The sequence below is a fragment of the Mizuhopecten yessoensis genome, unplaced genomic scaffold, assembly GCF_002113885.1.
Source record: "Mizuhopecten yessoensis strain PY_sf001 unplaced genomic scaffold, ASM211388v2 scaffold7907, whole genome shotgun sequence".
NCBI classification, from domain to species: Eukaryota; Metazoa; Mollusca; class Bivalvia; order Pectinida; family Pectinidae; genus Mizuhopecten; species Mizuhopecten yessoensis.
This window is the reverse complement of record NW_018407282.1, coordinates 544,429-558,221: the sequence shown is the minus strand read 5'-3', so window position 1 is coordinate 558,221 and position 13,793 is coordinate 544,429. Positions and strand designations below refer to the sequence as shown.

The 13,793-nt window shown below is 36.4% G+C and overlaps 1 protein-coding gene across 1 annotated transcript in view; it reads right to left on the bottom strand.

Annotated features, from left to right (window-relative positions):
* LOC110454563 (FRAS1-related extracellular matrix protein 1-like) overlaps positions 1-4,327 on the bottom strand; it is an 82,461-nt gene extending 78,134 nt beyond the window's left edge. The window contains exon 1 of the mRNA XM_021504135.1: positions 3,038-4,327. The gene's annotated coding sequence lies outside the window, so the exon portion shown is untranslated. The remainder of the gene's footprint in view (positions 1-3,037) is intronic.
* Positions 4,328-13,793: the final 9,466 nt, after the last annotated feature.

The following is a 13,793-nucleotide window of genomic DNA, read 5'->3' as shown; positions in this document are numbered from 1 at the left end:
CTGATATATTTCAAAGGATTTTAAAGACATCATAATCTGATTTTGTTAGCATATGAGAAGGCGTGAACGACCGAACACAATATATACGACACATGTGTTATAAGCCTTGAAATCGATTTATATCCAATGTATTTAGTTAAAATTTGATATCTCTTAAAGTTCATTGAAACAAAATTCAGGTGCCATTTGCTGTATTCTATACAGGTAATTTTAAAAACCGGGTATAACAACCAAGCTATGGTTTATAGGTTTCCAAAGTTTGAAGGGTCATCCCTCCGAGATTTCAACAATACTGTTCAACTCTTAACTGATTAGACAGGTAAAATAAGTATTTTATTACCGCTAAACAGGTAATTTAATCACCAACACCACAGGTGTGGAGATGTTACCTGCAAAATACAGGTGTTCAATAGTATTTCGAACTCCATTGTTTGAAGTGGGACGTTGTTGAGTTTAATACCTTTAAGCAAGGTGACATCCGGGGTATGTGGTAAATTACGTTTATCAGATTGTATTAAAAAGATATTTTTATGGGGAAGATAACGAGACACATGCCTTTCATAAAAATAACTTTAATAATATCTTATTATTCTCCAAATTTACTCAAAATTAAGTTGGTTTATAACGATTGACTATATCTTATACTATCAGAATACGAAACACATGGTAATATCGTCCTTTTTATTAATTTTCGAAAGATTAGCACAAAAACGAAATCATATCTCGCTTTTCTATCTTGAAGTCTTGTATCTCTAATCATACATAAACAGACAGTTTTAACATGTCAACAAGTAAAAAATCTCGCAAGATAATCGATTAAGATGGCACAGAACAACGAGGGTATAAATAAAAATAGATCACCAGAGATGGCAATTTCCTTTTTACCTTTGAAGTGGTCATTATACGATGTCAGCTTGGCTAAGCATGTGCAACTTCACATTTAAAAATGGTCGTTGCTTTATTTTTTATAAAAGATCATAAATGTAAATATTTATAATTAGTATCAGAATAATGCAAAAGTATAAAGATAAGAATTAAATGACAACTGTCTTATATTTATGTTTGAGTAATGATACTTTTAAAACGGTAATCAATTCATGATAAACCTACCCATATTTGAATTGGGATCTGTATAGACCGTGTTTGTAGCTTCCACTAACTATATCATTACAGAAGATAGCTTATTGTGCCAGAGATTCGCGCAATTAATGGAGGGAGATTATCAGCTGACCAGAGTGAAGAACTATGGAAGAAAAGGGGACGTGGACTCAATCACAAGAATCTATAATCAATGCTTGTGTGTCAAAAGCTATGCACTCTGCTTCGACCAATAAACACGCGAAGTAAATCGGACACGGGGCACCCTGGTATAATCAGTTGTGTATGCTGACCACAGATAGGAAACCGTCGATTTCGGGCGGTATTGAGCTATTATAATAGAGGTATTCTTTACTTTAGACGTAGGATCGGAATGTCACGCGATCCAAGATCCCAAACCTTGCACAGGTGTACCGTCTACTCTGCGTACCTGAGAGTTTTACACCTGAAGCAGAGCTCACGTACAGGTGTGTTGCCTAAATAATTTGTATAAACACACACCTAGTATTAGTTTTCCTTTTTCAAATAAATACCGAACGACATCTCAGAGTAGCTGGCGTGTTAGGACCAACGGTATGAAAGGAAGCAAACTTGTATTGCATACCCTTGTAACGCCGATAGGTGGTTCCGTCGAGTTGCTTTGTGTGAACATAAAAAACACGCATGCACCGAAAACTGACCCCTTTATTTTGTTATTTATAAGATAAGATCAAAAAATTAAAGATAAAACTATGATAAGATGGTATGTGACGTAAAACAGTTTTACATTTAAAACCAGTTTGTGATCGTTATCTACCTCGAGTGTTCATTCAAAGGATCGTTTTCAATTTTATATTTAAAAAATGCATTCGTTTTCTATATTACAAAAGTATCTTGTTCATATAATAACATACGATCTCTTTTTATAGTAACTTATTCTTCCTCCAAAAAAAAACATATTTAAAACAGATAACATGATAACATATCACACGAATAAAGGAAAAACCACAAAAATTGCAAACACATGTCCCGTCATTATGATATCACCATAAAATCTTTCAAACTTCAAACATAAAACCACAAAACATTATATGTTCTCAAAACAATAAATCAGGAATTTTTCAGATCTTTATCAGGACGAAATATAGCGATTTTTTTAATACAAATGACAAATAATCAGGACAGTAATATATTACATAGAACAGAAAGTTACCTTATAAGAGACGGTAATGTGAGTTATTAAGGAAATAGATAAGACAATTTTGGGAATTCCAGAATAATTATTTCACGTCTACAACGAATTATAGAGATTAAATGAGTAATGATGTCACTATGTAATTGATTAGGGAACGCACCGAGTATTTTGGATTTTTACCCATATCTATTATTTCTTAGGTGTAAAACATGAACACTAAAATATGCATTAGGGTTATTGAGTGGAAATGCATCCCCAGTAAAGCGGTACAAGCTACGATAACATCGCAATATTTATTTTCGTTTGGAGTGGGTTCATGTCGATAAAAATATTCATCACGTATCATAATATTTATATAGGAAAACATGAAAGCATGCAGAAAAAGTGATCGTTTGATTACTACACGTTAATATTTACAGTACACGAAAACCGAACGTCAGTGAAAATATAAACATTAAAATTAAACGTTCAAAACAAACCCACACATACAAACCACAACGCTAGAAACATTGTAAAGGCTAAATATCAAATTTGACAGACGGGTTGGTAAAAAAATAAACGAACTGGTGAAAGACATGCATGCACATGTAGGGTGCTTAACAAGACTCTGATAATGGTAATTGCATATTTGAACTCACACATTCCGAACTGTTTCTGCAATTACATGTTCGCTAACGAAATGGCATGACTTTGTACAGACCTCTGTATACTTACGAACGTAAAATGCGTACGGTTTCAACCTTCTTATCAGCGCTATCAACTTACCGATCTTTCGTCTGCAAATGTCGAAAATCTGTCGTCTGTATCTCTCTCTTCTGCTGTATAGTGAATGATTCTGAGAACCAAACAAAATTGTGGAAAAAAATATTACGAAATCTAGCTCCTGCAACCAAATGCAAAACGTGTACAACTCTTTTGAAACAGGAATTTTATGCCTCTAAGCAAAACATCTCCATGAACGAATGTCTCTCTTCTTCGTGTTAATATTTCTTTGTTAATTATATTCCTTTTATGTGAAAGAAGGATCCGTTTTAATATCCCGCACTGTTTAAATGAAGACGATGCATATTCACCTATTTTGTCGTGTTCTGAATAGGAATTTTTAAGCGCTCCATTGAAATATATTGATTGAATTATTAATAGTATCCCAAGGAAATACTATCACAACAGAGGACTCTCCCGATGATCCTTTGCCTCGGGATGCTAACAAATTAGCACATCTGCTTTATAACGAGCGAACAGACGACGACACCAGAAAACAAAACTGGCAAGTAAAAGAAAAAAACTGAAATGTGTGAATATTGACAAATAATGCACAAGACCCACAATTCAGTGAATTCTTTGATTCAAAAATGAGTTTCACACACTTTGAGCGTCAAATATCCAGTTGTATTTGATGTGTAAATATCCACTATGACTGACAATGGTCCGCTGCCGAATTCGACAATCGGATGACAGATGATGATTCGGGTTTTTTATCTTCACTCGGAGCGTATGAGTTGTCTGTCCAGGAGCATTGACTGAATTTTTTCACGTGTGTGAAACGTTCTTCTGCTCCTCCCCTTAGTGGTGATCACGTGACTAATTCATCATACCAGGTATCTGAATACGTTTATTCATTATACCTGTGTGTGTGTGTACAGCTTTCTACACATATACCACCACAACGGTAGTGAAAACAGGCAGGACTCTCCAAGCGGTCACAGCAACGGAAACACGACAGCATACAACGACACACAACTATCATAAATATAATTCTTCTTTTAAAAAGTATTTTCAAATGTCGCCTACGAGCAAACACAAAAGTCGTTATGCACGTGATACATAATTATAATTACATGCACGTGCTTGATGGCAGTCCAGTGAAATGTTCCAGCAGGCATACATGCACGCAGTCTCTCCTATGTATTGTCGGTATATACGCTTGCACAGATACAACAAACTAACTAAACTCTGGTCCTTAGTGGCCATGCATAGCCTACGTATACATACTCGTGTATTAAAGCAACGCAGAACATAGAACACTGCTAGTCACCGCCTGGTTATATTTGTATACTAAGCGACTCCGGTACACATTCAATTAAAATACACCCGTGTTCTCCTTTGTATCCATCTCGGGGTTTTGACGTGGAGAGCTTTCGTCGGTTGGATGCGGTATTCATATAAAAATTAACTCACGTGTATTAAATTGATTTTAAACGCTACGCTATCTTTTAACATTGCTACGAAAACTACGCGGATTCAATGGCCCTGTTCGAGTCATTCATGAACATTTTGTATGATGATATTGTTTATTGTATATAGGGGGAAACTTATATCATGTATATGTACAGGAGAGACAGAACATTACGGTATGGGAGAGGCGTACTCACTATGTAATATGATACATTATTCATGTAGAGGTATTCATATCAAGATGCTCGTGCCCCATATCACCTTAATTGTTATGTTAACTCTTGATCAATATCTTTTATGCGAAATTATTTTAAAGGCATACGGTCGCTGTTTTACATCTATTTGAATTACAGTAATTTATTTCAGTAGATTACGTATAATAGAATAAATACGACTGAAAGTTATTAAAAAGATATTCAGACCAGTTTTCATGTTATGAATATTCTGATTTATATATTATTCTGCAAATACATATCATTTTGGATTTAAAAATCTACTAAACAACGGAAATTATTTCTTTAAAATAAAAACAAGCTCAGAATTAAAAATTAAAAAGTTAAAAAAAAAACTTTACAGATGCAATTCTATATTCTTTGCACCTATCGATTTCAAGACTTTACTGAGAGATATACCTGTATTGTGATATGTACCCGGATGGGCAATGACAATGGTCTCAGTCGTTACCATACAAATTTAGAAGACCGAAAATGTTTGAGTTGCACTAGCGTCAGCGTGTTCCTCGCTTTAATCTACCGATGCCAAGTTTCATGAATGAATCACAGATCATACAAAAAAGACACATCCAGACCTTACAACGTCGTCTAGACGATACAACTTAATCCGCTGACGATATTGCCCTTTTTTATTTGATCTGAATACGATCGTCGTCTAATTTCCGATTGCCTTTCCCGCCTGAACACTCGAGTACAGAACAAGCACGTGCACACACGCGTCCTTGTTCTTTCGGTTGTTTTGTCAGTATTTAGTTATAACCAATCAGTTTTGGTTTCCTATCAGCGTCTCCACTGTTTCCGCTTTCTCGTGAATTAGGAAGACAATTTCGCTCTTCATAGAAAACTCTAAAACGAATTTTACCACATTAAAAGCCAGTGGAAACTTCTAGAAGGCATTTACGACTCGCAGTTTTATAAGCTCCAAGGTTTTGCGACAATTCTTCAGAGAACAAGAGAACAAAGCCTTTTTATTTAGATATTCATCCATTATGGAAGGACGGACAGTCTGAGTACCAAGTCTTTCAAATCTTGGTCCTTTAGCGTGGCAAGCAATCTCGGTACTCTTTTTCGAAAAGTTTCTCTGCGGATAGAGGCCATGGGCTTGTTTGGTTTGTTTGTATATTACGTCCTATAAACTTCTTTGGTCATTTGAGGACAGGTTTTGGTGGTAGAGGAAAAACTGGATTTCCAGGAGAAAAACCACCGACCTACGGCCAGTACATGGCGACTGCCCCACGCAGGTCTCGAACCCGCGACCCAGTGGTGGCGGGCTAGTGGTAGCAGAATGCCAGTTAACCACTTAGCTACCGCAGTCCCATTTGTATATATTCATCCTCAGTGTGAGGGTCTCAGATCTTTAAGTTTTAGTGTTACGAGTATTTTGCGTCTATGTCTGTGATACTCGTCAATTTAAAACAACTGGTTAAAACAACAAACCATCGTGACATCACTCTTCAGTTAAAAGTAGCGGTCTACTATACATGTTTTTCCCTTTAGATAAACGAGTGTTTTGAAATCTAAATCAACAAATTACATGCTTTTTATACGCTGATCAGTTAGAATAACGGGCTTCTGAGTTAAAGATACATGGAAATGCTGCAATTGAGCATAGCAAGCCATGGCAGAGGTTGGTCTTTTCGGTCAGGGTTGGTCAAATTACCTTCAAAATCTTAGACCTTTGTAATAAGCGTTCGGTAGTCCTTTAGAGCTTTTATATCTTGGAACATACACTAAGTATTGGGCAGTACTTTGGAGTGCACATGGCAGTCGCAATTGTAAATGCCTTAGGAATATCTCACTTGGCACATACTTGACCATTCTTCATATTAGAGATATTTCGTGATAAATGTCCTGCACCTGACCATTATTTGTCTTGAAAATTTAAGACAAGTTGACTAAAATCAAAAGCTGCAAACAAGAAATCTAGTCTATTGTCTTGCGTCTAGGTTTATCGCCTCCAGCATCGTAATTTTTGTTTCGTGTAAAACATCATGCCTTGATATTTTGAAGTATACTTGTATGTGCCATAAGAATCAATTCGACTCAGAAGTCATTACACGAGACTCTGTCAGAGCGGTTTTATATCGATTTATGTGATATATCGATTGATAGGCAAGAGCTCAAGGTCGAATCGTTTTTAAGACATTGAGAAACATTTCCTGATTGGCGGAACACATTACCTTGAGCACGAGGCGCCCACATTCATCAGACAAATCATCCAGTTTTTACAATGATTATATTTCCTCTTAGCACGCAATATACCGGTGAAAATAATTTTTTGAGATTAGCTGACGTGTGGAATCATATTGTAAACGATGGGCATATGTGTCAGTTCGCTAAGATACAACGTGGAGAAAATTACATACAATATGGGTTTTTTATTATGATTTTTCTTGATATGTTGTACGACGCACGCCACGTTTATTTCATTAAACATGTATGACTTACTTACATGTTTTTGAAAAACAAAAAAAAAATGCAAATCATGGATAATTTCAAATGAATTGAAGCGGGCAATATTTCAACGTGCCTCTAACGAACACCATTGCAACCTGCCTACACCGAGCTCATTTACAAAATGCTAACAGCGAGCTCTATCACGACCTGCCACCATTAAAGATATATTCTCATGAAGAAAAGAAAGGATTCTTAATTACAGAAAACTATATTTAATTGGATATTGCATGTACGGAATCAGTTGAAAAGGTATTATCGTTATGAAAATGTCCATGTCCATTGAATAAAATACCATACACAAATATTACACAACAGGTTAGTAAGTTTATATGTGACAATTTCACTTTAGAAATAATTAAATTGTATGGTAACTTTTTTCCACCGATACTTAATTTGCCTGCTGTATATTTTCATTATATCCTTATATCAATTCTGAATTTTCATACGGGAGTTTACATACGGGATATTTCCATTCGACCCTGATTCACTGTATACAGTAAAACCTCGATACAATGCCCCTCGTTTCATTTGCCACCTCGTTTACCGCCAACATATGTCAATGTCCCTTCTCCTTGTTTGATTAAGAACACCTGTATATCGCTGAAATTTCTGTTGGACAAATGATGGTAGTGTCACGAGGTTTTACTGTATTCCTTAGTTCACATAATGTCTATTTGAATCCTTGTTTCCATACTGTATATTTTCACGCTTCCTGGTTTACATACTGTTTATTTACAATTTCAGATAAAGGAACCTTGTATATGATACACCATTTGAATACTCTATTACCCACATTGACAGAGCATGTCATGTTCTCGAAGGCAGAATATGTCTCGCGCATTTCTTAAAGAAGACAGTTATTCCGTCACAACGCCTGCAATGTTAGGCATCATGGACAATTTCGTAGTCTATTGGTATTGCCTCAGTCAGTACTTGGTCATCAACTCGTGCTCCTAACCAGATCGCGCTACTACTGTCAGAATATCAATGTCCTGCGATGCTTTGCAGGACAGAATAGAATAATCAGGGAACTTTCCTCCGCCACAAAAAACATGGCATGTCCTTAAATGACCATAGCTTTTAATAGGACGTAAAACCCAAACAAACCAAGAATAATCCAACCAGAAATGCTTAAGTGTGAGACACCTGATTTTCCAACAAAGATCACAGATATTCTCATGACATGGGATACAGCATTCAGAATCTTTTGAGAAGTTTTCTACCTATCTAGACCAGCAGGTTGTATAGTACCAAAGGGTAAATCGCTAAAGGGTGACCCAAATTTCTACTATGATGCTCTAACTAGTGTTGAGGGTCGCCATATCTCCTAACTACTTGGTTTCTGTGGCCACAACCATGGTCAATCACTAGATGTGGTCACTTAGAGGGAAGATGCATGAAGCTCTGATACTCATGGAACAATTTCAAATGATGGTTCGTTTCTGAATGATAGTAAGAGAATCATAGCTGGTGATCATATTCCTACTCATGTCACATTGTGTAATGGTAAACCAGGGAAAGGGGAGGACAGATAGACAAAACACCGCAAAACGACTGTGTTCTCCTTCAGGTCTTCTGAAAACCAGAAGCGCAGAAATAGTGGGAGACAATGGCGTATTCTTACTTGACCAGCCTCCAGCAGATGTACAGAGAGAGGAATGCTGACTACTTATTTCACTTGTCATTCAGTGCAAGAAATGTTGCTATTATATAAACATTGCGAAATGCGATATAGACTATTACCTCTCTGGGAAATATCATAGTTCATTGTATGACGTGAGGATCGATGTCTGTGATAATGTTCAATAGAGTGTCATGTTGTTTTGCTGTCGATATCCCAGTTATCGCTTTAAAGTCATGACATGATTGTATTTTACCTAGATTCCTATGGCTGTTGTCGTAGATGAGGCACAAGACGATTTCCGTTCCGGAACACCTGGTCTGATTATCCTTGTGTTTTTTTCAAGAATCTCATAGTAACTGTTTAATTTGCGTATTATTTTATTTGCCCTAGATTCATCGAATATGAGTTATACTTTATTTTAAACTTCAATATTCAAATGAAAACGGAGAAACGGGTCAGTGCTGTTTAAAAAATCCTTTTAACACCGGATCTCGAACGTTGTTTATATTCGACTTTCTATCACTAAAGACGCATGCAAAACTTTAATGCAATAGCTTGTTACCGCTTGTCTGGACAAATGCAATGCTGCTTTGTGGTCCCCCTGATAAACCAACTAGCCGTTCGCACAGGATCCAGAATGCTGCAGCACGTCTGGTTACCCGTAACGGAAATAGTGTGCACATAGCATCGTCATTTTGAATGATTTGGCTACCTGTACGATACACGCGACAGTACAAAATTTTGATATCGTCGAACACGGCACTTAATGAAAAAGTACCTCAGTATATACAGGTGTTTGCAACCATTTATCAGCCGTCACAATTAATGGAATCGAAGACACTTTGTTATGCGTTCTAAAATTTCCTACTGTTACTTTTTGATTCATTCCGATGTTTCGAAAAGTAGTAGCAGCCACAAGATTGTCGAAACCCCTTGCCTCCTTTCAGAAGGTACTCAAAATCACCTGTTTATGTCTGCATCTGGGACTTAGCGCGGACGTTTCGTTTGGATGCTTATTTTGTTAAGGTTTTATCCGACATTTTATAATAATTTCTTACAGATCTTCTTGAGGAACGAGATGTAGAATTTGTATCATTGCAGAATTCGATTCGCTCTTTGTAGGAATCCATACACCTGTTCGTTTAAATAAGTGTAATCCTAACTCCACAAATATTGTGTTTTAAGAATGGGATTATGTATTGAGCATTGTCATTGAAAGTATTTTACCGAAAGGTCACTTTCTTGTTTAGCGTACATTTTCCAGAAATTCTACTTTTATAAAGTACATGACCTTCAGCGTTCCTGTTTCAATAAAGTACATCTAGATGCATTCATGATACGACATGTATTAATTTTGTGTGACTGTTTTTTTACCTTTCGTTTTTGTCTTCGTTCATGAATACCACATTAATTATCATAAGAAAAACAATTTTCGCCTTCGTATAAAAAAAAAACATCATTCGGTATTTTACCTGAGTTAAGTCTTTCCAGACGAATTCATACCACGGTATTACAGAATGACAGAAATATGAATTATGTATCTTTAACCTCACGTGTCTTGAGTTATATCCAATTAGCATGTCGCTATATTCTCGTCATTCATCATCTCACGCGCCACGAGATTCTCCTCGAGATGTTGCAGATTGTCATAATCATTAAATCAAGCCCATCATCGACGTTAGTTAAACGTTTGTCAGCTACAATAAGACCAACAGTCAAAAGAATTTCTGTTTTTTGTCTTTTTGCTCCCCGGTGTTTCCCGCCACACGTCTTAATTACGATAAGAAACACACGTAACACGCCGCATTGTTGCCAAGTTGTGCTACGAAACACTCCCTACAAACACTTATCTGTCATAGAACACAGACGTATCGCAGAAATTTGAACTTTAAAATAATGTTAACCACAGTTTATTTTCTTGGCAGACAATGACGCGGATTGCGTACCAGGAAAAGGGAAATCAGAGTACGGATTATCATGCTTGATGTTTCAAAAATCTGGCAGACATGTGTAAAGATGTTCTCTTCAAGTGAAGAAAGTATAAGAGTTGATAAATGTACATTACAAAATCACATCCGCACTTAATCTCATTACCGGAGTCTTTGTTGTACTTGATGTATCTTCTTGCGGGGATGTTTACTTCTAAGATTCCTCCGCCGAGATATTCATGAGTATATATTACATTTAAATAGTGTGTTTTGCATTGAAACAGTAGATTTTTAGCTCTCATTAAAAACTTAATATTCAGGTATAGGTCCCTTTTTTTTACCGGAAATGAATGACTATGAAAATGTTTTCCTAATTTAGCTCCTAGTTCCCTTTGTGTACACTTGAGGAGTTCAACTGGGATGGTGTATAAACTAAATGTTCAGTTTTGAAAAGTATACATTGAAGCCCATATTTCTGAAAATATGTATAAATACTTGTTTCAGAAAGGTATGGTTTTTTTTAAAAGCAGGTCGCAGTTTGAGAAAAGAATTTTTGTTTGTTTGTTTGTGTTTTACGTCCTATGAACAACTATGGTCGTGCCAGGTTTTGGTGGTAGAGGTAAGCCGGAGTTCACAGAGAAAAAAAACACCGACCTACAACCGGTACCTGGCAACTGCCCCACGGAGGCCTCGAACCCGCGACCCAGTGGTGGCGGGCTAGTCGTAGCAGAATGTTTTACCCACTTGGCCACCGCGGAAAAGAATACACCTGATGCTACTTTCTGTATGTTGTAAGAGGCAACTAATGTGGGAAGCCCTGCAGAACTGGGGATGTACTTGTGCGTCTCCTATTTGGGGAAAACATGTGAACAAACATGTTGCATGCGTCAGGGTATAGCACTGTCTCGTATAGTTTATTATGGTAATTCTTGATCATTATATAAACAACTTGTCGATTACTTCCCTTGAATCTTTAAAATGGACACCCCTTCCTGTGCCAGCTGTACAGCATATTCCAACTAAGCCGTTATAAAATGTACTTCGCTGTTGAAAAGAATTTCTTCATTCTAGATATTTTTTTAATCTGAAAAATACAGTTTGTGAAAAGAAAATATCTCTAGAATTTGTCATTAGGGAAATGTTTCAAACCTATCCTGTGAAAAAGCGACCATTCCAAAGCTGCAAAATACCAAACAATATATTCACTGTCAAACGTCAAAGAAAAAAACCACCAGAATCAGTCAAGGTGCTGTTCTGTCTCCCTCGTTATTTTACCTTCCTCATATTGTTGAACATTTTCCGTAACTTACTATAACTTCTGCACGTGTTTGTTCTTTGAGGGTTTTTTGTGAGAGTTATGCACAACATGTTTTCGTCAGTTTAACATTTCATGTGCTGTATGTTTTGATGAGATGGTCATTGAATCTCGATACATCACACCTACTGTTAATGAAGGGGAGGCTCCGAACAGGATGTTTCATTTTCCACATGCAATCTAAAATCCTTAACAGATTTTCAATGCATAAATTAAAGGAGCTTTTAAATTACTCCATTAGCATCATTTAGGTGCAATCGTTTGTTGACGAGATACGGGAGTATGGAAGATCAGCGGGGCTAACGTTCCCATTGTTGATATGACTGGCGTGTACAAGCTTCCATACATACATATGTCTTGCATGCCGCGTACAATAAAACCTCGCTATACTGCCACTTTTTGTTCAGATTAGTTTGATTTTGGCGTTAAGAGGAAATTCTTAAGAAAATTGGACATTGAAATATATTGACAGTAAGTAAGGGTTGCTAATGAAACGAAGGCCATCATGTCGATGTTTTACTGTATTGTAGCGTATTTCGTTATTTTAACCCGACAGTTAAAGGACGTCAGACCTTCGCAAATGTTTCCTAACATGCGTTTCCCTGTTTTTACAGCTGGATATACTGGAACAACAGAAAAATAAAAATAAATCAAATCAAATCATTTGTATGCTAACGTGGACAATTGAAATTTCTAAAAATAAAAAAATAAATGCTCTACTGTTGTCATTCGTTAATTTTGAACCAACACACATTTTGATGTAAGTAAAAACAAGTTTAATCCCATTCGTTGATGCACATTTGGCCTTTTATCTTTAGATCCTCAGTACTAGTTTACATTTTTAAACAGTTAATTTTAATAAAAAGAAAAATAATATTTAAGGTTAATTCACTGTCCACCTCCCCCCTTCACCCCGATATAGAAAATGTTCCTTCTAGTCATTTTATAAACCTCCGATTTGTTGCGCTTTTTATCAAAGACAATATTTATCGTTTTATATCCTCTGACAGATGATGGCAATGATGATAACGTGAAACTTCCCACGTGTTTTCATCAGCAGACGTTTCAGCGTGTCTCGGAAAGCATCAAATTCCCGCATGGGACCACACGCGCGCGTGAGCGCGGGAATAAGCATGCAAGTCTTTAATGATGCAAACATCAGTCGGTGCCATATTACTGCTATCGGTTGTATGTCTGCAGATAGATTGATGACATATTAATTGTAAGATCTGTAATTCTCTAAAACTCATTTTAAAAATTTGGTTTTGACTGCAATTTTAGTAGAAACTGTGTTACATCATTTAATGCTTATTGCTGCAGATACGAAACGTTTTATCATTAATTGCACCAGTCTCAATCTTATCGGATTATGCATTTAATAATTTCCTCCATGCGTACCTAATGAGAATTCCGAGAAGGATTCTGTATCGTAATATATATGCACAGTGTGAAATTTAGAAACAGACCCGTTGATGTGTCTGTTTTAGTTTTCGATAATACTACACCTACTTTACTTTTTCCTTATTTCAATCAGTTTCAGATGTATATTTCTATGGAGTTCGTATACAATTATGGACTTTTTACTAGGTGAATATGTTGTGATATGAACCTGAAAAAAATAGAATGACCGAGGCGTTAGCCGAGATAAACGTTTTTCTTCTTTCATTTACAATAGTTTACAGTATTTCCAATGTCTATATTACGAATTTGCTCATCTCCGGATTTCGGTAAAAAATCCGGTGAATATAGCATTATTTCATATTCTGATAAACGACCCTCAGCCAATCAG